At 40.7% G+C, this 26209-nt stretch overlaps 1 protein-coding gene across 6 annotated transcripts in view; it reads right to left on the bottom strand.

The window, feature by feature from the left end:
• The window catches only part of LOC118922437 (kalirin), a 483582-nt gene that overhangs the window by 134902 nt on the left and 322471 nt on the right, over positions 1-26209 (bottom strand). The gene's annotated exons all lie outside the window — the stretch shown is intronic.

Genomic DNA, 26209 nt, shown 5'->3' with positions numbered 1-26209 from the left:
TCCCTGAACCCCACACTAGGATGATGATCCATCATTGCCTTCACATCGCAGGCTGTAACTGCCAGAGTCAGAAATACCTCATCCACAAAGATTGTGTTTCTATGTGAGAACACCAGGGAAACAGTAACTGGGAGACTTACTTGACTCCCTGCCACCCCCAAGTTCCCTACAACTACTGGTGCTTATCTTTTGGAACAGAGCTATCTCTTTGGAGGGGAAGGGGTCAGTAACTCTAGGGAGCTGACAGAAGGAAGCAGCCACAGTCAGAGTGAGGAGATGCAGGCTCTCCCCTGTGCACCCAGTGAAGGCTTAATGTTTGCAAGAAGGTTGGGGAGGAGTCTGGTGATTTGTTTATCAGAAGCAACTGCATACACATGCATATTCACACTCACACACACATATACACATGCACACATGCACTCACACACTCCTCCAATCCCCGTCTGCACACACCATGGTATTCTACAGAGCATTTTAAAGGGCAACCAACTTGTAATTATTATGCATCTGGATGGGAGTCACTGCTTTTATTAAGAGTTATTACATATATGCCATGGATACATCTTTTCTTCAGCAGGCTTTCCTTAAAAAAAAAAAAAGATCTGATATACTCTGCTTTAGAGCTGATGACTCAGGTGTATATTATATTTCTCAAGATTCTTTCAGTTGTACAATGGGCTGCAGAGTGGTGAATAAGTCATTACTGGTGATGAAGTGATGTTGGCAGCACAAACAGTATCAAATGCAAAGTGGGTGGGGAATTGAAATGGATTTTATGAGTGATGGCTTTTCCTATGGAGAATGGCCTTTAGTATTCATGGAGTGTTTTTTTGACTCACCTGAAGATCTGGACATTAAGGATTGAATTTTGTCCCTGCATAAATTCACATGTTAAAGTCATAACCCCCAGGACCTCAGAATTTGAACTTATTTGGAAACAGAGTCATTGCAGATGTAATCAGCTAAGAGCGAGTGTTACTGAAGACTGGTGGACTCCTAATCCAATATGATTGGTGTCCTTACAAAAAAGAATGCCATTTGAAGATGAAGGCAGAGATCAGGGGACAATCTACAAAGCCATGGAATGAAAAAGATTGCCAGGAAATCACCAGAAGTTAAGAGAGGGGCCTGAATAGATTCTCCCCCATATCCCTCACAAAGAACCAACCCTGTTGACACCTGGTCTCAGACTTCTAGCTTTCAGTACTGTGAGATGATAAATTTCTATTGTTTAAGCCACCCAGTAGGTGGTACTTTGTTAGAACAGCCATAGGAAACTGATACACCAGGGTGGGAACTGTCAGGGACTTGAGCCAGCCCCTTGAATACTGGGAAAGATGGGCAGACACTTAGCATACACTTGTCAGGGCTTTAAGGAATCCGAGAGAGGCTCAGAGGATCTGTAAGGAATCTGTCTGAAAAGCAACTGCGGAAGGCAAACACTGTCCCAGTGCAGCTGAGGTGGAGTGGTCGGGGGGCTGAAAAGGAGGAGAAATCCTTTGGCCCCACCTGGGGAATTCATGAAAAACAGATGATCCTATGGAAGGAAAGAGGCTCTTCCACTAAGTTAAGTAATGCTATGCTGATTCTGGAAAGCAAATGAAGGAAGTGCTCAGAGTCAAGATGGAAATGATGGAAGAAATGGAAAATGATAGACAGGAGGAAACCTTTGGGACTCTGGGCCAGGCTGAAGAAGCCTCTTATGGGGTTGTCCACAATTTCTAGTAAATATACTTAGAGCTGATGGGAGAGAGTTTTTTTAGGAATCCTCTCAAATCTTCTACCTTAAACATTGGGGAATCTCAGGAAACCCCATAGAAATCCAGAGGTTGTGACTTTATATTTTCTAGGCAATAAGTAAATATTTGTGACAAAGCTAAAGCAAGCTTACTTGCAAGTTAAGTTTAGGACCAATAAAAGATCATTAAAAAGCTAAAGTGAAATGCCCACTATATGCAAGGTATACAACTTGTCCCAGATTGCTTCTGAACTTTCCTGGTTCTTTTTTTGCCCATTTTTAAAAATTTTGTTATTATTAATCTACAATTACATGAAGAACATTATGTTTACTAGGCTCTCCCCTACCCCAAGTCCCCCCCACACACCCCATTACAGTCACTGTCCATCAGCATAGTAAGATGTTGTAGAATCACTACTTGTCTTCTCTGTGTTGCAAAGCCCTCCCCTTTCCCCCACCCCCCACATTATGCATGCTAATCATTACACCCCCTTTCTTCTTCCTCGCGCTTATCCCTCTCTACCCTCCCATTCTCCCCAGGTCTCTTTCCCTTTGGTAACTCTTAGTCCATTCTTGGGTTCTGTGATTCTGCTGCTGTTTTGTTCCTTCAGTTTTTCTTTTGTTCTTATACTCCACAGATGAGTGAAATCATTTGGTATTTGTCTTTCTCCGCTTGGCTTATTTCACTGAGCATAATACCCTCTAGCTCCATCCATGTTGTTGCAAATTGTAGGAGTTGTTTTCCTCTAATGGCTGAATAATACTCCATTGTATATATGTACCACATCTTCTTTATCCATTCATCTACTGATGGACACTTAGGTTGCTTCCATTTCTTTGCTATTGTAAATAGTGCTGCGATAAACATAGGGGTGCATCTGTCTTTTTCAAACTGGAGTGCTGCATCCTTAGAGTAAATTCCTAGAAGTGGAATTCCTGGGTCAAATGGTAAGTCTATTTTAAGCATTTTGAGGAACCTCCATATTGCTTTCCACAATGGTTGAAGTAATTTACATTCCCACCAGCAGTGTAGGAGGGTTCCCCTTTCTCCACAACCTCGCCAAAATTTGTTGTTGTTTGTCTTTTGGATGGTAGCCATCCTTACTGGTGTGAGGTGATATCTCATTGTGGTTTTAATTTGCATTTCTCTGATAACTAGCGATGTGGAGCATCTTTGCATGTGTCTGTTGGCCATCTGAGTTTCTTCTTTGGAAAATTGTCTGTTCAGCTCCTCTGCCTATTTTTTAATTGGATGATTTGCTTTTTGTTTGTTGAGGTGCATGAGCTCTTTATATATTTTGGATGTCAAGCCTTTATTGGATCTGTCATTTACGAAAATATTCTCCTGTACTGTAGGGTACCTTTTTCTTCTATTGATGGTGTCCTTTGCTGTACAGAAGCTTTTAAGCTTGATATAGTCCCACTTGTTCATTTCTGCTTTTGTTTTCCTTGCCCGGGGAGATATATTCATGAAGAAGTCACTAATGTTCATGTCCAAGAGATTTTTGCCTATGTTTTTTTCTAAGAGTTTTATGGTTTCATGACTTACATTCAGGTCTTTGATCCATTTTTGAATTTACTTTTGTGTATGGGGTTAGACAGTGATCCAGTTACATTCTCTTACATGTAGCTGTCCAGTTTTGCCAGCACTATCTGTTGAAGAGACTGTCATTTCGCCATTGTATGTCCATGGCTCCTTTATCGAATATTAATTGACCATGTATGTTTGGGTTAATGTCTGGAGTCTCTAATCTGTTCCACTGGTCTGTGGCTGTTCTTGTGCCAGTACCAAATTGTCTTGATTACTATGGCTTTGTAGTAGAGCTTGAAGTTGGGGAGTGAGATCCCCGCCACTTTATTCTTCTTTCTCAGGATTGCTTTGGCTATTTGGGGTTGGTGTTTCCATATGAATTTTTGAACTATTTGTTCCAGTTCATTGAAGAATGTTTTTGGTAATTTGATAGGGATTGCATCAAATCTGTATATTGCTTTGGGCAGGATGGCCATTTTGACGATATTAATTCTTCCTAGCCAAGAGCATGGGATGAGTTTCCATTTGTTAGTGTCCTCTTTAATTTCTCTTAAGAGTGTCTTATAGTTTTCAGGGTATAGGTCTTTCACTTCCTTGGTTAGGTTTATTCCTAGGTATTTTACTCTTTTTGATGCAATTGTGAATGGAATTGTTTTCCTGATTTCTCTTTCTATTGGCTCATTGTTAGTGTATAGGTAAGCCACAGATTTCTGTGTGTTAATTTTGTATCCTGCAACTTTGCTGTATTCCGATATCAGTTATAGTAGTTTTGGAGTGGAGTCTTTAGGGTTTTTTATGTACAATATCGTGTCATCTGCAAATAGTGACAGTTTAACTTCTTCTTTACCAATCTGGATTCCTTGTATTTCTTTGTTTTGTCTAATTGCCATGGCTAGGACTTTCAGTACTATGTTAAATAACAGTGGGGAGAGTGGGCACCACTGTCTTGTCCCTGATCTCAGAGGAAAAGCTTTCAGCTTCTCACTGTTCAGTATGATGTTGGCTGTGGGTTTATCATATATGGCCTTTATTATGTTGAGGTACTTGACCTCTATACCCATTTTGCTGAGAGTTTTTATCATGAATGGATGTTGAATTTTGTCAAATGCTTTTTCAGCATCTATGGAGATGATCATGTGGTTTTTGTCCTTCTTTTTGTTGATGTGGTGGATGATGTTGATGGATTTTCAAATGTTGTACCATCCTTGCATCCCTGGGATGAATCCCACTTGGTCGTGGTGTATGATCCTTTTGATATATTTTTGAATTCGGTTTGCTAATATTTTATTGAGTATTTTTGCATCTACGTTCTTCAGGGATATTGGTCTGTAATTTTCTTTTTTGGTGGGGTCTGTGCCTGGTTTTGGTATTAGGGTGATGTTGGCTTCATAGAATGAGTTTGGGAGTATCTCCTCCTCTTCTATTTCTTGGAAAACTTTAAGGAGAATGGGTATTATACCTTCTCTGTATGTCTGATAAAATTCCGAGGTAAATCCATCTGGCCCAGGGGTTTTGTTCTTTGGTAGTTTTTTGATTACCGCTTCAATTTCTTTGCTGGTAATTGGTTTGTTAGGTTTTGTGTTTCTTCCTTGGTCAGTCTTGGGAGGTTGTATTTTTCTAGGAAGTTGTCCATTTCTTCTAGGTTTTCCAGCTTCTTAGCATGTAGGTTTTCATAGTAGTCTCTAATAATTCTTTGTATTTCTGTTGGGTCCGTCGTGATGTTTCTGTTCTCATTTCTGATTCTGTTTGTGTGTGTTGATTCTCTTTTTCTCTTATTAAGTCTGGCTAGAGGCTTATCTATTTTGTTTATTTTCTCAAAGAACCAGCTCTTGGTTTCATTGATTTTTTCTATTGTTTTATTCTTCTCAATTTTGTTTATTTCTTCTCTGATATTTATTATGTCCCTCCTTCTGCTGCCTTTAGGCCTCATTTGTTCTTCTTTTTCCAACTTTGATAATTGTGATGTTAGACTATTCATTTGGGTTTGTTCTTCCTTCTTTAAATATGCCTGGATTGCTACATACTTTCCTCTTAAGACTGCTTTTGCTGCGTCCCACAGAAGTTGGGGCTTTGTGTTATTGTTGTCATTTATTTCCATATATTGCTGGATCTCCATTTTAATTTGGTCGTTGATCCATTGACTATTTAGAAGCGTGTTGTTAAGCCTCCATGTGTTTGTGAGCCTTTTTGCTTTCATGGTACAATTTATTTCTAGTTTTATACCTTTGTGGTCTGAAAAGTTGGTTGGTAGGATTTCAATCTTTTGGAATTTACTGAGGCTCTTTTTGTGGCCTAGTATGTGGTCTATTCTGGAGAATGTTCCATGTGCACTTGAGAAGAATGTATATCCTGTTGCTTTTGGGTGTAGAGTTCTGTAGATGTCTATTAGGTCCATCTGTTCTAGTGTGTTGTTCAGTGCCTCTGTGTCCTTACTTATTTTCTGTCTGGTGGATCTGTCCTTTGGAGTGAATGGTGTGTTGAAGTCTCCTAAAATGAATGCATTGCAGTCTATTTCCTCCTTTAGTTCTGTTAGTATTTGTTTCACATATGCTGGTGCTCCTATGTTGGGTGCATATATATTTAGAATGGTTATATCCTCTTGTTGGACTGAGCCCTTTATCATTATGTAATGTCCTTCTTTATCTCTTGTTACTTTCTTTGTTTTGAAATCTATTTTTTCTGATACTAGTACTGCAACACCTGCTTTTTTCTCCCTATTGTTTGCATGAAATATCTTTTTCCATCCCTTGACTTTTAGTCTGTGCATGTCTTTGGGTTTGAGGTGAGTCTCTTGTAAGCAGCATATAGATGGGTCTTGTTTTTTTATCCATTCAGAGACTCTATGTCTTTTGATTGGTGCATTCAGTCCATTTACATTTAGGGTGATTATTGTTAGGTATGTACTTTTTGCCATTTCAGGCTTTCGATTCGTGGTTACCAAAGGTTCCAGTTTACTTTCCTTACTATCTAAGAGTCTAACTTAACTCACTTAGTATGCTGTTACAAACACAATCTAAAGGTTCTTTTCTATTTCTCCTCCTTTTTCTTTCTCCTTCATTCTTTATATATTAGGTATCAAATTCTATACTTTTTCTCTATCCCTTGATTGACTTTGGGGATAGTCAATTTAATTTTGCATTTGCCTCACAATCAGCTGCTCCACCTTCCCTACCGTGATTTTACTACCTCTGGTGACAGCTATCCAACACTTGGAACACTTCCATATATAGCAGTCCCTCTAAAATAGAATGCAGAGATGGTTTGTGGGAGGTAAATTCTCTCAGCTTTTACTTATCTGGAAATTGTTTAATCCCTCCTTCAAATTTCAATGATAATCTTGCCGGTTAAAGTAATCTTGGTTCCAGGCCCTTCTGCTTCATGGCATTAAATACATCATGCCACTCCCTTCTGGCCTGTAAGGTTTTTGCTGAGAAGTCTGATGTTAGCCTGATGGGCTTTCCTTTGTATGTGATCTTATTTCTGCCTCTGGCTGCTTTTAACAGTCTGTCCTTATCCTTGATCTTTCCCATTTTAATTACTATGTGTCTTGGTGTTGTCTTCCTTGGGTCCCTTGTGTAGGGGAATCTGTGGATCTCCATGGCCTGAGAGACTATATCCTTCCCCAGATTGGGGAAGTTTTCAGCAAGTACCTCCTCAAAGACACTTTCTATCCCTTTCTCTCTCTTCTTCTTCTTCTGGTATCCCTATAATGCAAATATTGTTCCGCTTGGATTGGTCACACAGTTCTCTCAATATTCCTTCATTTTTAGAGATCCTTTTTTCTCTCTGTGCCTCAGCTTCTTTGTATTCCTCTTCTCTAGTTTCTATTTCATTTATTGTCTCCTCCACCGTATCCAACCTGCTTTTAATGCCCTCCATCGTGTTCTTTAACGATTGTATCTCTGACCTGAATTAATTCCTGAGTTCTTGGATGTCTTTCCGTACTCCCGTTAGGATGTTGATGATTTTTATTTTGAACTCCCTTTCAGGAAGAGTCACGAGGTCCATATCATTTAAATCTTTCTGGGGAGTTGTATTGACAATTTTACTCTGGACAAGGTTCCTTTAGCGCCCTCTAGTGTCCAGAAGCTCTATTCTGGAGCTGCTGAGCCCCTGAAGCAATGTCAGGGGTCGCAGGGGAGCACTACTTGGAGTAGGAAAGAGCTGTTCCCCGCCTCCTGGCTGCTGTGCCTGTCTCCACTGCCTGAGCCAGTGGGCTGGTTACACAGGTATAAGTTTTTGTCCCAGAGCAGCCAGATATGGATCCCTGCTTTCCACAAGCAGCCGGAATCCCAGTCTCCCCAGGAACTCTGCCTGTATTAACTTTCCAACCCAGTACTCATGCGAGTCTCAAGAAAGCACCATGAAATGTAGGTTTGTGCTCCCAGAGCAGATCTCTGGAGCTAGGTATTCAGCAGTCCCAAGCCTTCCACTCCCTCCCTGCTCTGTTTGTCTTCCTCCCACCGGTGAGCTGGGGTGGGGGAGGGACTCGGGTCCCACAGAGCCACAGCTCTGGTATGTTACCCCGTTCACTGAGGTCTGCTCTTTTCTCCAGGTGTGTGCAGTCTGATGCTGTCCTCTTTCCTGTTGCTCTCTCAGGATTAGTTGCACCAATTAAATTTTCTAATTGTATCCAGTTTTAGGAGGAAGCCTCTGTCTCTCCTCTCACGGAGCCATCTTTAATCACTTTCCTGGTTTTATTATTGAAAGTCTCATCAGTCCTGGGCAAGTTGAGATGGCTGGTCATCCTAACACACACCTAATGCTTTAGGTCTTTTAGGAGTACACATACATCTACAATATATGTTGCCTCAAAGGAGATTAAAACCATCCTTGGGAGAAATATTAAACAACACATAAAAGCAGCAGGAAATACAATAATAGAAAATTGGGGGTTAAATTTTCTCAACATGGTATATACACTGAAGAAGAAAATGAGTAAAAATGAGAATAATAATAACCAATTATTACTGAATATTTTCCACATCCTAAGGACCATTCTAAAGGTTTATATGCATATTAACTCATTTAGTCTTAACAATAACATTATGAGGTTGATATAACCATCAGCCCCATTTGACAGATGAAGAAACTGAGGTACAAAGAATTTCTGACCAAGGTCACATGTCTCATTAGTGGTAGAACCAAGATTAAACTCCTGTCTGGTTTTAGAGTCCAAGTTCCAAACCACCACACTACCCTATTAGATGAAGAGGGCCTTGCATACCATAGTAAGACGTTTTACCCCAAAGGCAGTGGGAAGCCACTGAATAGTTCTAAATAGAAGAGAGTGATTGATAGACAGTATATAGAGATACTACCCTGCCTCTATACAGAGTGAAGACAGAAGCCTGAGGACGGGCAGGACTTAGCAGAGCAGAAGGGGGGTCTCATAGACAGGCCTTGCTTTTCTTTGTGCCCCTGGTACTCTCTGTTTATCCCATACCATAGCCAGTATCGTGCTCACAGTGACAACATGGGTATCTCCCTGCTGGTCCTCGAGCTCCTTAATGCAGGTTTCATATCCCACTCATCTTCGGCTCTCCACGCCAGGAACGGTGGCTGGCACATGATAGGCAAATGCTTATTGAATGCATAACTAATTCAATAACTACTGAATGAAACTCAATGTTTGCTGAATGGGAATGAGTAAGACATGTTTGTATAAGCTGAGTCAACCTGACTAAAATTGGACAGTGGCAGAAAATTAGATAAGGCAGGGAAGGGCTAGATAATACTTTTTATAAAGAGAAAAAGACAAAGAGAGGTGGGAGAGCAATGTGGTCAGTGCTAAAAGCTGCGCTCCCTGCTCTACCCATTGCCCATCACTACCAGAAAAAGCTTATAAAATTCGGATCCAGTCCCACTTCTTTTCTACTTAAAACTACTCAGTGACTTCCCACCATCTTTGGGGTAAAACACCTTAGCACAGCACAGCATGCAAGGCCTTTCACCTAAAACCTGCCTTTTCCCTTCAGCTTCAGCTACCATCACTCCCCTACAAACAGCCTGTGAAATAAATTGCTTACATTTCCAGAAACTCATGATGTTCTTCCCCCACTTTTATTTACAAGACCATCTTTATTCACCCTTTAAGATCCAGTCCAGACAATACTTCCTCCAGAATGTCTACCCTCACAGCCACTTCCTTCCACGGCTGGCTTAGATGGGCTCCTCTGAGCACCCAGAGTGATCTGTGCCAACCCCCTCCTTGGTACCTGCCATATTCTAATGCCAATGTTTGCCTTTCTCATCCTCTTAGGGACAGATAATGTCTTTCACCTTTTTCCCTTAGTGCCAGGCACCAAGTACGTGCTCCATAAATATTTAGTGAATGAATTACTACATTAAAAAAATACATCAATCCCCACCAATCTTAATACTCAATCCTTGGCCCTCATCAACTACTGTACAAGACCTTACATGTTAGAATTCATGTTCAATCCCAAATGTGCATCCTGCCTCCTGGAATGTGCTTACAGAATATTAAGTAGAGCATTACCAAAGACTTGTATTGATGCTATCATTGCCTGTAATCGGGGCAAGGATCACAACAGGCTTCTTCTCACCTTCTAATTAAATAAACAACAATTTTCGTCCCAGGGCCAGAGTTGGACCTCATTCTGAGTATAGTTCCTAGGCATGCTTTTGTTTTCCAGCCTTCTAGTTGCTGCCTTGGATTTGACTCCTTATCAACATTTCCCAACTGATATGCCAAAAATGAGTTATAAGAGCTGGGTTATCAGTCTCTTGGCCTTTGAGGCTTTCAAGTAGGGCCTTTAGTAGCCAAGGCCCTAAGTTCGAGATTTGGGCCATACAGGTGGCTACAGTTCCTGTTCTTCCTTCCCAAATTCCCCATTCCTATGTCAACTAGGTAAAATGCCATAGATAATTCACCCTTAAGTCTACTTCCCATTACCCCCTGCTGCAGCCTTGGCCCTTTACTTTTTGCTTTTTCCTCAGGGAAGAAATAGAGCATTCTAAGACAACTTACCTAAAGAAATACAGGCATCCCAGCAACATAGGTAAGGTGTCAGATTCCTTGGGCTGAAGCAGAGGGGCAGGGGGCAGGCTTTTTAAAGGCAAAGGGTAGAATAGGCAGTAAGTATAAACACTTCTGGCATCAAGAGCTGACTTCTTTGGTAATAAGTAATTAGCACCCTTGGCTCGATGCTCTGGGGATGAGGAAGGATGAGGCCTAGAAGTCACTTTTATTATTCAAAAGAGGCAGTGTGGACTGGAGAACGTGACTACCAGAGGATCAGGAGAGAACTCTCCTGATGACTGTTTATCTAGGCTGGCATGCCTGGAACAAATGGGCAGTGAGAGGAAAGAAGCAAAAGTTACATGCATGAAAGAAAAGGAGACATGGAAGCATAGGCACTGGGGAAGGCACAGACTTGTCTCTGGATCTTAACATTAGGGTTTGGCAGGAAAATCAAGGTAATGCCCCAAATCTTACATTTGAACAGTATTTTAGAGTTGACAAATCTTCACCTTCTTTACCCAATCTGGGGCAGATCTTCATAGGACCCATTTGTGTGTAAGCAAGCTAACCAAGGCTGGGGAAAGAGCCACCTGCAAGGATTAGAGGTAGGAGCACCCAGAACTCAGGGCTAGGAAGAGTACCTGTCCCAACAAGTCAGATTGGAGAGCTTCATGATTCACATGGTTTGGGGTACAGTACCCAGAAAAGTCTTGCCTCAGCAGGGGTAAATAACTAGCCCTTCACTGAGCACTCCTCCGGTCTTGCCTAACAAATTTTATAACAAATAGTTGAAAAGATCCATTTACTTTTTTCAAGTAAATTAACTGAGTCCCAGAACAAAGCTTAAGAATAATTTATAGGAATAATACAGAAATATCCTGCCAATAGTAGGTAAAATTCACAATGTCTGGTATCTAATAAAAAACTACCATGTATACAAATATAAAATATGATGAGAAGCAAAATCAATAAAAACTGACCCAGAACTGACATACATGTTAAAATAAGCTAATAAAGATTTTTAAATGGTTATTTTAATTTTTATATAAATAGAAGACAAAAAAAAAACTTCCAGAAGTGAAAAATATTGGGTGGTATTAACAGTAAGTTAAATACTGCAAAAGAAAAGATTACTTAACTTGAAAACATGGCAATAAAAACTATTCAAAATGAAATGCTGACAGATAAATAATTTTTAAAAACAAAGCATTGGTAAACTGTGGGACAAGCTTAAGGAGACTAATATACATGTAATTGAAATCCTTAAAGGAGGAAGGGATGCAGAAAAGATAATCAAAGAAATAATGACCAAAAAATTTCCAAACTTAGGAACTACAAATCCACAGATCCAAGAAACTCTCAACACAAGAAACATGAGGAAACTATAGCAAGGCACATAAAACTGAATCAAATAAAGAGGGAGAAAAGAAAAGGAAATCTTAAAAGTGGCCAGAGGGAAACAAACAAACACATGTTATACACAGAAGAACAAAGATGAGGATGATAATAGACTCCTCACCAGAAACAATGCAAGCAAGAAAACAGTAAAGCACATCTTTAAAGTACTGGGAAAAAAACCCAAATCCCTGTCATTCTGGAATCCTATGCCCAGCACAAATATCTTTCAAAAACAAAGGTGAACTAAAGACATCTTAAGGCATACAAAAGCTGAAATAATTTTTCACTAGCAAACTTGAAAAAAAAGAAATGTTAAAGGCAGTTCTTCAGGAAGAAGTTAATAGTACACATATAAGTAAAAACATGACAACAATAGCACAAAGGCCAGGAAGGAAGAAATGGAAGTGTACTATTGTAAAGTGCTTATACTATATGTAAAATGATATAGTACCACTTGAAGATGAACTGTGATAAATTAAAGACAGATACTATAAACCCTAATGCAACTATTAAAGTAAGAAAATAAAGAGTTGTAGCTAATAAGTCAACAAAGAAGCTAAAATGGAATCATAAAAAATAGTCAATTAATTCAAAAAAGGAAGAAAAAGAGAAAGAAAAGCAACAATGACCAGGTGAAACAAATACAAAAAAAGGTTTAAACCTAGAAATATCAATAATCGCATTAAATGTAAATTGTCTAAATATCACAATCATAAGGCAAAAACTGTCAGATTGGATAAAAAAGGCAAGTCCCAACTACATGTTGTCCACAAGGAATGTGCTTCAAAAGTATAGACACAAATAGCTTAAAAGGAAACAAAAAATATAGCACAATAATACTAATGGAAAAAAAGCTAGAGTAGCTATGTTAATATCAGATATCGTAGATTTCTGAGTAAATAATATTACCAGGGAAAAAGAGGGTCATTTCATAATGATAAAGGGGTCAAATCAACAAGAAGACATAATTGACCTATTTATGCACCTAATAACAAAGCTTCAAAATATGTGAAGCAAAAACTGATAAAACTTGCAAGGAGAAATAAACAAACCCATATTACAGCCAGAGACTTACTGCCCTCTATTATTAAGAGAACAATTATTCAAGAAATTAGTAAGGATATAGGAGATTTGAAGACTTGACATAATTGATATTTACAGAACACTCTACCCAATAACAGTAGAATGCACATTCTTTCCAAGTGCTCACAAAACGTTTAGCAAGATAAATCATATTCTAACCCATAAAACTAGACTCAGCAAATGTAAAATGATATGTCATAAAAATGTTTTCTCTGATCATAACTAAATTATAAGTCAAGAGTAGAAATATCTCTGGAAAATCCAAGAGTTGGAAATGAAATAACATACTTCTAAGTAGTCCATGGGTCAAAGAAGGGATTATCAGTTTATTGGATGTCTACCAGTATGCCAGGCATTGTGTTAGCCTCTTTATATACACTACCTCTAAGCTTTTAAGATAGGAATTATTAATTTCATTTTATAAGAAACTAGGCTCAGAGAGGTAAAGTAACATGTTTGAAGAATGTTACATAGCTAGAAAATGTGTACATGTTGACTGACTTCCAGAGAGAACTGAATTCTCCTTGAAGGAAAGAGTCCTATCTTATTCATCTTATCTATCTCAACTACTTTTCAATGTACCTAGTAGGCACAGTGCTCTCCTTTTTAATAGGCACTCAGCCCCAAAATTCTGCAGCCCAGCATCTTGTCAGTGGTAAGGCTTGGAAATGGGTGTTTACTTTATCTCCTAATGTAGGTCATCCCCAGTTTAGGAATGAGTAATAATCCAAAGTTCCTTTGTAAGACTCTTATTTAGCACTAGGAATGTACTTTCTATGCAAATGGGAATTAGATTCCCAGGATAAAGAAATTCAGTTGAGCACATACTGTGTTTAAAATATAGTACTGATATTACACATCATATACAATCAATCAAAACATATAGCTAGGGTGATAGAGGAAAATGCTTTTCAGTTTTCATTCTGGAGCACCAGGTACACATTCTTCTCCATCTGCTAGTTCCTGCAGGGGAGGAAGAGGATGAACTCTCACAGTGGCAAAATGGTCTTTGGTGAGAAACACTAGGAAGGGAAGGAGGAAGCTTCTTGATACCAGGGATGGGTTACAGCCCACCACATTGCATCTATGGAAAGGACGTCTTCCTAGGTGTCCTGAAAAGGGGATGAACTACAGCTACCTTCATTAGGGCAATTCATTTACCCAAATAAGGAGTTTCTAATGAGTAATCCTGATTAGATGCTCCTTCAATTAGAGACTGTCTGTATAAATCTTCAGTCTACTAATTGAGAGAAATCCCAAAAATCACTACTACATATGCTGATACCTCCCAGCACAAATAGTTTGGATGCTGAGATTATCTGCAGGAATCTAAACACCAGCTTTATCACAAAGATTGCATACACAATCTTTACCCTGTCTCATTCTCCTATAAGGCTCTACTTGCTAGGCAGCATTTTCCTTTCTATATCTAAAATGTGTTAACACTGCTTGTTAATAATCAATGGTATTTTTCAGAACTCCACATTTTTTTAGTCAAGTTTCCTTTTCCTACAGTTTAACTTTCACTTGCTTACGGATGTACCATGGCCTAGGAATTCTGAGGAAAGACTAGCAGTTGTTCTTTGCTAGGGCATCCTCCTTTCTTTCACTGGTTCCTTCTCTTCTAGTCTTCACTAACCCTCTTCATTTACATGTTATGCTTTAAAGAAACTTCAGTGTATTTCCTGGAAGCTGTATATCTAGTCATACTTAGGCAAGAGAGTAAAATAATAAGAATTAACTCTTAGCTTTTTATTTGTTTAATACAACAATAACAACATAGAAACACCTTGTTTGTGGACAAAAGGGCAGGGTCAATCCTAGAGGTTGCCAAAACAGGTAACAAGGTGTGATTTGACAGAAAACACCTGGTCCAACTTGTGAGAAAGGACCAACCACATTCCAGAAAATGTGGCCACCCCTAGGGAACTGAGACGAAAAGTAAGGAAGAACTTTCTGGCCCTCTGCACCTGTGCTTCTAGAGCATGGAAAGCAGTTAAAGGCAGGGACAGGACTATGAGCCTGGCCTGAGAGAGCCAGGATGGGTGCTCAGACAGAACTCAAAGATAGTACAGACAAGATGGGGACTAGAGGCCAGACGCTGGCCTAAAGCTACAGCCTGGGGTAGAGCAGAAGGTCCTAGGGAGCTCATCAATTAGGAAATCCAAACCGGGAGAATGCCATGCAGACAAAAAGCTCTGAAGACTGCAGAAGGCAGTCCTCTTCCCACTGAGCAGGCCCCAGATGCAGCCAGTTGGCATCCATATTGCTCTGTGGAAGCAACCCACCACTCCTGGAATTTGATAATAGTCTCCACCCTGGTCCCCCTTCTCCTGCCCTCCTTCCCTCACTCTAAGTTGGTAAAATAATGAAGGGGAATATGTTACCACAACAGAAGAATGCAGACAAAAAATACTTTAAAAGTGAAGCAGGGAAACCTAGGTATTCAGACATGATGCCTGGATCACCAAGTTCATTCTCATATGGTATTCCTAAAGCCAAAGGAACAAGCAGTTGGTGAGACAGCATCCCCATGGAACAAAGACGCACAGGGCCACCTGCTGCAGGGTTTAGTAATTCAAGAGATGGGGGTGGGGGGATGTACCCGAAGCAATGTTCTCTCTCAAAAGATGTAACTTTGCAGTGTTGGTGTTTTTCCTGTTTTCCATATTCTATGTTTGGCTGTCAGTGGGAGGCAGTGGGTGTGAGAGGGAGAAGGCAGAGCTTTGGAGAGACAAGGCAGTTGGCTTGAAAATACTGCTGAAAATCTTGGGGTTTGTGGACTCATTTTTCTCTTTTGTTCTACCCCTGAAGGGGACAGACAGAGAAAGGCTGAGCCTGGCCCAGAAAAATGGGGGTCAGACAATGAGGTGGGTGAGCAAAGCAGAGGGTCTGGGGCACACCTCTGCTTCCATCCCAGTTAGCATGGTGCTTCTTCTGGTGCATTCACCTTCTTTGGGTGACACAGCTCTGTGGGGCTAGGCTGCCCATATCTGCACAGCTCTGCAGGGAGCCTAAGCCTCTGACTAGCAGCAGAGATCACTGACCTCTTGCTTGATGATGTTCTTGCTCACTTTCCACCTTCAATGAGCCTGGGGCCCTCCTACCTCCCTTGTTCTTACCTTGGCTAAACTCTCTGGGTTTGATCCACAGACTATACGGAGCAGTGTTTCTCAGCAGCAGCACTATTAACATTTCAGGCTGGATAATTATTTGTTTTGGGGGCTATTATGGGTTGAATTCTGTTCCTCCAAAAATATATGTGAAGTCTCAACCCCCAGTGCCTGAGAATATGACCTTTTTTTGGAAATAGCTTCATTTCAGATGTAATTAGTTAAGATGAGGTCATACTAGAACTGGGTGGGCTTTAATACAATATTACTGGTGACCTTTAAGAAGATGGCCATGTGAAGACACAGACTCAGAGAAAGCATCATGACATGAGGGCTAAGATTGGAGTGATATGGCTATAAGCCAAGGAGTGCCAAAGGGGGCCAGCCAACCACCAGAAGCGAGGAGAGGGGCCTGAAACAGAAGCTTCCTCACAGCCCTCAGAGGGGACTAACCCTGCTGACACCTTGATCTCAGACTTCAAGCTTCCAGAACTGTGAGGCAGTGTACTTCTGTTGCCCTAGGAAACAAATACAGGGGCTCTCCTCTTGGATATTTACCAGCATCCCTGGGCCTCTACACACAGGATGCAATAGCAATCCCTGCGCTAGATGTAATAACCAAAAATGTCCCTAGACATTGCCAAATGTCCTCTGGGGAGCAAAATCACCTTCCAGTTAAGAATCGCTGTTTCAGTCCTTACAACAATAGAGGAAGACCAGTGAGGAGACCATACAACTTCCTCAGCTTTTTGTGCTTTTCTGATAATCCTTCAGATGTTAGAAGCCTTAAGGAATCAGCTGCTCCTGTGATTATTATAGGACAGGATGAGGGGGCAGATAAAGGAGGTCAGGAAAAAACAGTGCCCAGGCCCTACCCTAGACGAATTAAATCAGAAAGGGTTGAGGTTGGAGGGTGGGGAGTGTGGGCTGAATATATTTTAAATGAATGGTAATGTTCCTGAAGACGAGAAAAACTCAGGAGAACTAAGGACAGTAATGGATTTAACATTTTGCTTAGTAGTTTAACTGTACTAGCTGTTGTTTATAAAAGCAAAACTAGAAATTACCAAAATATTCAACAAGAGGGAATGGCTCACTACATTTTGGTACAGCAATATGAGGCAGTCATGACAATTACATTTTGTAGACTATTTAGTAATCTAGGGAAATGTTCCCGATACAAGATTAAATGAAGAAATCAGGATGCACTGAAGTATGGTTCTGTTTATCTATTTATCTACCTATTGAAAAAACCACTACTGATAGTGATGGCTGCCAGTTTTGGATCCACTTGCAAACATTATTCCATGTGGTAGATTGTGCTCTTATATCATGTTACAGATAAGAGAACTGAGGCTTGTAAAGGTAAAAGAACTCAAGTAAACTCACATAGCTGGTGAATGGCAGACGCTGATCTGGAGTTCACATTTATTTGACCCCAAGCAAAACATTCTTTGCATTCTGCTGTGCTGAATGTAAACTTGCCAATAAATATTAATTATTTATAGATAATTGTCTCTGAGTGATATTAGGGATGATTTTTCTTTCCCACTATTTCCTTATTTTCCAAATGTCGTATGGTGAGTATATATCAATTTTATAATCAGAAAAAATGGAAAAATCACTGAAAGTATAAAACTTATATGCAGGGCATTCTTTAGAAATTATTCCAAAAAATAAACAGAAATTTTAATATTTATATATGTTTGTTTACTCTCATACATGTAAGAAGAAAGATGTGCAAAATAACTGATTTCCTTAGGAGGGAAGGATTAGGAAGTGGGAGTGGAAGGATAATTAGCATTTTTATTTATATATCTTTGCAATGTTTCACTTGTTATTACAACAAATAGGAATCTCTTCCAAAATTTGAAAAAAAAAACATTTTAAAGCAAAAGGTAAGGATCCAATATATTTTTGTCAACTGAGTACATTTAGAAATACAAGTGTATTTCATTACAAATGTATTTAGCTTAGAGATGGGTGCATTTTCTAGTTCTGGGATTCTAAAGATGCTAAACAACCACAGTGAAATATATAATCATGAAACATATAAAATCTATTGGTAGCCCCAGTCAAAGATTTCATCTTTCTCAGTTTGGACTTTATGACATTGCTCATCACAGTTTAGAAGAAACATGATTTTGATATGACATATATATGCAAAAAAGATACAGTTAAAAATAATCACCTATGAAGTCCTACAAATTATTCTCCCTGGGCACAGTGCCAGCATCAACTATCCATGACCCTGAGTTGTTTTCCTCAGCAGCCCATGTCAAATTTGAAAATGCTTAAAGACACTCCCAAGAGCCTCTGAGTGGCATGGGGCTGCATGGTTTGATTGACAGGCTCTCCCCTATCATCATTATATAAATAACAAAGCCTAAGACCCTTGGCATGGAACTAACAGCAGCACTATGACAGGCAGGGGCTAGTCCTCGGGTGCCTCCATGCATGAAGCTGACAAGCTGGGGTGAACAAATGCTTAGGCCCTTTAAATGAAAATCAGAAAAATAAAGATGGAATGATGTAAACGTAAAAGGGTAATAGCAGAGATCTAGTTGTAGAAGAATCATTCTCTCTTTTCCAATCTTGCTGGTCTACTCTGGGACTGGGATTTCAATGACTCCAGAAAGTCTAGGTCACTTACATCCCACCTTCCCCAGGTATACTGTTAAAATTATCATCATCCAAGAGAAATATAATTGTTAGCCACGGGGCTGCTCTAGGGCCCGCAGGGAGTAACCACACTGCTTAGGAGCTGTTTTCCCTGATCACACCCCCGACTGCAGGCCAGCCCTAGAAGGGTTCTGCAGTGTTGGGAAGGACCCTTAGTGAGGGGAAAAGGAAAACCTTAGCCTCTGCAATGATCATGCAGATGTCTCTACTCCTGACTGGAATTAGAGAACATTGCCATGTGCTCTGAGGCATCAAAATAAAAAGGTGAATTATGTTCAGATTGATCTATATACAACACATGGAGAGTTTAAACTGTATTTCAAAATGGTATTGTTTACCATCAATAAAAATAAAATTTGAAGTTGCAGTATGAAGTGTTTAGGGTTAAGTCTTGGTTCTCTATGAAATTAAATTATGCAGACAATTCATTCTCCAAGGACACAAAAGAAATGAGGTGTGACAGTAGTACAAAGTGGTAGTCTAATGCTAAGGACACACTAGGTAACAGAGTAACTGGGGAAGATGGATAAGACAGGGGAATTTTTCAGAAAAAGGCAAAGTTTTGAGCCAACTTCAAAGAGCCTAAAATATGAAGGCAAAGGGGAGGAAACTGCCTGGTAAGGAAATGGCTTGGGCAAAGGTCCAGATTGGGAAGTCAGGAAGATGAGAGGGGTCTTGGAAAGGAGCTGAGAGAAGTACAATCCTGGTGGTTTCTCCTTCAAGCCAGAGTTGGAGATGGAAACCTTGTTGGGGGTATACAGTAGGACTGGCTAATGGCTCTCCAGGAAGGGCGGCCCACCTGTCTTCAGAGAAGCCCAGCTGGAGAGTCGGAGAGACTAGCTCTGGTCCTCACTGTAGGACAAGCACTGGAGAGTCGTGGCAGGGAGAGAGGTAGGAAGGGGTGTGAGGGAGGCAGGAGAGACAGCAGAAGGAGACCTATATGAAGACGGGGCCACCTGCACACCCTTCTCAAACAGGGCTGGATTTGGAGATTTGCTCTAGGACCGAAGAGACACCAAGGACTGTTTACCACAGACTGTCAGCCAAGATCCTGGGCCCTCTGAGACCTCAGAATCCCCACTTTCAAAGAGGAAATATGTTCTTTCCATTTCCTTTTCTTAGGAGATTGAGACCCACCCATTGGAGCATTTTCCCAGACCAGGAAGATCAAAGTCTTTCCTACATAAGGCCTTCAAGGGTAAAGGCAGAATCTGAATAACTGGAGATCAGACCATGAGACAGGGAAGGGTCATGAGGTTCAGGCTCACATCCCATCATTCACCTGGTTATCTGAAGCTCTTGAATGTTCCTAACTCACAGGCCAAGAGCTACCTCCCATGACCAGGGACTGTACCCATAATCCTCAGTCATGAAAGCCTCAGCAAGAACCACAACTAATTCAGTGCAAATGGACCCTCAATAGTACAAAGGGAAAATTAAGCAATGGGCTTATGCAAATGGAAACACAATGAATAGGAGCAAGCTGGCTAGGAGGCAGGGCATGAAAAATTCTGCTGAATCCTGAAAGGGTAGATGAAGAGCCCTGGTGAGCCCGCAGGGCGCTCTGGAAGGGCTGGCCATGAGTGGGAGCAGCTCTGCTTACTCTCGGATGGGTCACTGTGGGCAGGGCGTCTGTCTCCTCTCGTTAGAATGGCGTGTAAGATAAGTGGCCAGAGAGCTCCCCATACAAAGCATCATGCTGTTTCCATTTCCATTTCCACAATCCATTTTTGACCCCAAAGACTCAATGACCTACACTTTATATAAACATCAGAACAAGGCTCATTAAATCACTAGTTTTAGCTTTAGAACATGGAAAGTTTCCCCAGCTAATCCTGCTATGCATGGGAATCTGGCCCTCAAACAGTATAAGAAGCCTGGGGCGTGAAGAGTTCATTTAAACTCAGAGACTGGTCAGCACATCCTCTCTCTTGGGAAACACCCGGTATGGGGCAATACCATCAATCTTTCCTATATCTTTAGTTCTTTTCTGAGTGTGTTCCAGATATGATCTCATCCACTGTCACTATATCCTCCAAATAATAATGACGATAATTTACATTTGCTCTGTGCTCTAGACTTAAAGTGCTTTTAAATACATTATCTCATTTAATGCCTACTTTAATTATGGTGGAATAAATATTATTCCCATTTTGTAGATATAGAAGAGAGGTTTGGCAAGGTTAAGTGGCCCGTACATACAGCTGGAGTAGCTCTGGGCCTCCCACCCAGGCATTCCGATCCCTGTATCCTTCTCTCTAGTTCTTATTACCTCACACAAGGAAGAAGGGAGAAAAAATCAACTAACCCCGTTTTGTTGATGGGGAGATTATTGACTAACTGAAGTGGCCTTCACGTGGGGCAGGGGGTAAGGAAAGAGAGAATCTAGAAAATTACTCTACATCAAGGTCATCCAGTGCCAAATCATCTGGCTACTTAAAGCCATGATGGAATGCAGTTTCTTGGAGTAAACCTCAAACCCTGAACCTTTCTAACTTTATAAACTTCTAAAACTTTTACCAGAGTGGCAGCTATGGCAGGTGGCTTGGACCCAAGTTTGCATCCAAATAACCCTCTCTTCTTCAGCTGTATTTTTTAGAGCAAATGAGACTGAATTCCCAAGACATTAAAGTGTTCATAATTTTAGGCAGAATCCAAGCCTCGTGAAGAAGAAAACTGAAACCTGTCTATCACATGGTTTTAGAGTTCCCTTTTTAGCCTACTCGCTGCCCCCTTCTCTCAGTTATTTTCAAATTCTAGGCATGTGATGGACTTTAGTCCACCAGAGCTATTTCTATCCACACTTGGCATCATTGAAGCTCAGATACATTGTACAAAATAACCCACAGTATGAAACACCATGGAGATATGGAATTACAGCTGAGGTTTGGTATTGTCAGCTCCTAGAATGTGGTAGGGCAGATGCACAGGCCTCTAGTGAAACCCAAAGGGCAGGGCCTTGGGTTGGCTGGGCATCTGCTTTGTGTATCCCAAGATGAATAAAGGCGCCAATCTGGCAAGGCTTGACGGTCCCACAATAGCTCAGCTCCCTCCACCCCAAACCTGGCTTCCTTTCCAGGTGGAATAACTCAGACATAATGCTTTGTTTCTGTCATAACTTGGCAGTGGGCTTTTCTACTGTTAAAAAATTATTTCAAACAGGACTGGTGCATGAAAATGCCTCTGGTTGCTCATTGGTAGAGAAAAAAGACGTATCTGCTTGATGGTTTGTTCTTGTTGGTGATGTGTGTTTACTTTTTGGTTTGCATAACATGAAGCCTGAAGCCCTATCACTCAGAGTTCTTAGGTGATGGTTCCTGGCACTCACTGCCTTCCCCAGCTGTCTCTTTCATCCTCAGTTCTCAAAAGCCTTTACCCTTCAGCCCAGACTCTCCTGATTGGCTGCATCTCCCTGAATGCTACAGCAAGGGAATACTTGCCTCACAGAACTCCCAGGGGTCCTAGAAAACACTGCCCACCTGAAACCACACTTGGACCAGAACTGAGCACCACATCCTTGACCATGATTAGAGCCCCTATTTCAAAAAAGGATCTTCCAGGAGAAGATGGGACACACGTGAGGGAAAAGAGGAGGAGGAAAAGAAGGAGAGAAAGAAGAAGGGAGGAGGAAGAGGAAGAGAAGGAGGAAAGACGTTAGTGTTTTGAAGGAAAGATTCAAAATCTACAAAGACTACTGCTTTGAAGTACTCCCCACCACCACCTTTGCTGTCTCCCAACTCAGCCCATTTTAGGGAGTCAGAGGTCCTCTTGGCCCTATAATCTATATATACCTACAGTGGGGAACTAGAAAGGCTTGGGAGGGCACTTGTAAATTGCTATTTTCTGAAGCTACCTCTTGGGACAAGATTCTGAATGCTTGGCTTGAATTCAGCTCTCAGCCTTCAATCCTTATTTTGCTTCTCCTTAAAGATTTATAACAGTACCTAGTTTTAATAGTCTATAAATATAAGTTATTGGACTCTGGGAAAGAATAAGAAGATTTGATATTAAAGACTACACCAGCAAAGAAGAATAACTGAGATATGTATCTGTTACCATGGATATGCCATTAAGTGAGAAAAGCTGGTGACCAACATACCCATACATATATGTAAATAGAGAAATATCTGGAAGAATAAACAACAAAGTATTAGCAACTGTTAGACAGCTAGACAACTCTGAGTGAGTGGATTATTATTTTTTTTTTTGAGAGGGCATCTCTCATATTTATTGATCAAATGGTTGTTAACAACAATAAAATTCTGTATAGGGGATACAATGCACAATCATTAATCAACCCCAAGCCTAATTCTCAACAGTCTCCAATCTTCTGAAGCATAACGAACAAGTTCCTACATGGTGAACAAATTCTTACATAGTGAATAAGTTCTTACATGGTGAACAGTGCAAGGGCAGTCATCACAGAAACTTTCAGTTTTGATCACGCATTATGAACTATAAACAATCAGGTCAAATATGAATACTCGTTTGATTTTTATACTTGATTTATATGTGAATCCCACATTTCTCCCTTATTATTAATATTTTTTTAAATAAAATGCTGAAGTGGTAGGTAGATGCAAGATAAAGGTAAAAAACATAGTTTAGTGTTGTAAGAGGGCAAATGTAGATGATCAGGTGTGTGCCTATAGACTAAGTATTAATCCAAGCTAGACAAGGGCAACAAAACATCCACAGATGCAGAAGATTTCTCTCAAAACAGAGGGGGTGAGGTTCTAAGCCTCACCTCTGTTGATCCCCAATTTCTCACCTGATGGCCCCCCTGCGACTGTGCCTGTCTTAGGTTGTTCCAGTGAGTGGATTATTTTTATTTATTTTTGTTTGTCTGCATTTCTATATTGAAAATGTATAGTTAGGTAATTAAAAATAAAGAAGATAAATAAAAATAAAGTAGAAACTTTGTTTGTGAAAAAACCCAAAAGGATTGTTAAATAAGCTTAGTTTTTCCCATTACTCTAAATGTATATATGCTAGAAGTGTGGGCTCTGTGGTCAGACTGCCTGAGTTCAGATCTTGCCTCCTGCACTTGAATGATCCTGTCGATGTGTAATTCTTCATCTGAAAATGAGAATAATATTAACACACCACAGAGTTGTTTCAAAGATTACATGAGATACTCCTTGTAAGGGTATGTAATGTATTCAGTAAATGGCACTTGTTATTACTCATTTTTGCATGTTTGTCTTTATAGCACAGGTTTAAAACCTTGCAAATACTTTTCAAAATTTGTTATCCAGGAAAAATATTTTCATTTTGGAATTTGCATACATTTCCCCTGAATGCAAATCTATCACATGATCCCTCTTTACTTTCAGTTTAGTCCATGCTGGCTTCTACAGCAGCAAGCATGCTTCTAAGGTCCATCCTGCTCACAATGTGTCATAGAAATGAAACAAAGAGGGAAGAGAAAGGAAGTCAGTTCAATTTCTCTTAATCTGGGCCAGCTGACCTGTGTTGAAATTAGTTATTCCAAGATATGATAATAAATGGTTTTCTTTCAGAAGCAATACCTGGTAGATGAGACAGCTTTCTTACAAACAGTTCCCCCCATTTCCTTTCCAAATGTTGTCAATGCTCTTTGAGAGACAGTAACTTTATTCTTCCTATCTGTATGTTATTCTCACTGTGCAAGGTAAATACGTTGTTATCTTGTGAAATTATAGTGTTTACACACTTGATACTACTCCAAGGAGTGCTACTGAGTCAGAGAATCATTTAAAATGAATGGAGAGTGACTTCACTCAGTGCCAGACTCTGTCTCCTTTCTTCTCCCTTTTCTGGGGCTCCACGGCAGGCTCAGCTTCAGCCCAGTTAAGGAAACCAAATGCAATAACACATCACACCAACAGACTGGGCCTCCACATTAGGCCCCACTGGCAACCAATCCAGCCCTGCCCTGGTGTCCAGTTTCTATAGCTAGACTTTTGTCCTGTCTCTAAGAGCCATCCCTCTTATCTGGTGCCCCAAGAACCTTGCCTCTGACCTGCAATCGCATGTCTAAAGCCCTGCTATCAGTTAAAAGCCTTCCCAATGCAAACTGCCCATTGTCCTCCTTGGATCTCTGAACACATTGGTTCCTGGATGCCCAGCACTGGGTACCGCCCCCCCCTCCACCTCTCAGCCTCAGGCAGGTCACATCATTGTTCTATTGGTTCCTTGGTTCTGACTGGTCAAATTGGATAGCCCCCTCTTCCATAATGTTTAACCTGAGGGCTATGATTGTCAGTACTTATAGCTGATCTGTCCCCTTGGCACTCTGCCCATCTCAAGGGACAGACCTGCTCTTTCCAATATAGTTAAGCTGACCACCCAAGCTGGATCTTGAGAGATGAAAGCTTGAGAGATGGTGTTTGATAACCTGGCCTGGAAGGAAGTCAGGCTTAGATGTATTTCATCACAACCACTATGATGACCACCACTGCTGCCACAGACACCACTGTTCATCAAGTGCCTCCTATGAACCCAAGTCTCTATTAGGCACTTTCCATATGTTACTTCTAACCCTCACATCAACTCTTCAGGGTAGGTGTACTATCTCCATTTTTGAGAGAAGGACACTGAGGCTTGGGGAAATTAAGTGACTGTCACAAGGCTCAAGGCCAATAAAAGTAAAGAAGAGACTGATTCCCAAATGCTGTCTTTTCTTCAGTACAGTATATGTCCCAATGGATGGGAGATGAGAGCTGAGAAGGATGCCTCAAGTGGATTCGGGGAACTATCAAGGGGGACAGATTGGGAAAACTAGGAGGGTTCGTGACAGTCTCACTTCAGCAAAAGGTGAAAGGAAAGAGACAAAATAATTCCTGGGCTAGGCCAAATACAGTCTAGCATCTTGTGCTAGAAAATGGAAATGAAGACTCAGGCCAGACACTGGCTGATCTAATCATTACAGAGGCCAAGTTTGAGGAGATCAGTGCTTCTGTGGCCAGCGCTGGTTCACGTGCTTCAGATAAGTCAGAGGACAGGCTGAGAACAGTGAAAGGTAAACCCTATGAAAAGTCAAATAAACCCTCTGGATTAAAAAAAAGATGTTCTAGAGGATCATAGAGATGCCCCTGGAATCCAGGGGAAATCTTAGACACAATGAGGGAAAAAGTGTCATTCAGCAGTGTTGTGGCCACACTGCTAACATGTAGCTGGTAAGGGATTCTACCTACCCACAGAAAGAGGACTAGATACTTGTTCTGGGATGGAACTGAGGACCCTTCCATGCCTAATCTTGGAATCATCCAAAGTCCTTGTGAATTATGAGATTCTATGGCAAGGTGATTGAGAGTCTGGGTACTGGAGCCAGACTACCAGGCTTTGAATCCCAGCTCCACCCCCTACTAGCTCTGACAACTTGAGCTAATCATTTTAACCTCTTTGCCTCAGATCCCTTATCTGTAAATGGGAATTAGAAATACCTAACTCATGTGATGTTATGAGGATTAGATGAGTTAACATAAGAAAAATAATTAGAATAATGTCTAGCACATAGGAAGTACTCAGTAAGTGCTATTGTTATAATCATTATTGGTGGTGGTATTAGGGTCTCCTCAGCAGGGAGAAGAAAAAGATGTCTACCAATGAACGTGATATATTGAATCAAAAGAAGCAGGACTAGATGAACTATCTTGCACTTAAAATATACTGAACATAAAATCAACGTACAG

The sequence above is a fragment of the Manis pentadactyla genome, chromosome 1 (genome assembly GCF_030020395.1).
Source record: "Manis pentadactyla isolate mManPen7 chromosome 1, mManPen7.hap1, whole genome shotgun sequence".
NCBI classification, from domain to species: Eukaryota; Metazoa; Chordata; class Mammalia; order Pholidota; family Manidae; genus Manis; species Manis pentadactyla.
Note: the sequence above shows the minus strand (reverse complement) of the source record. Positions and strands in the feature narration are given on the sequence as shown.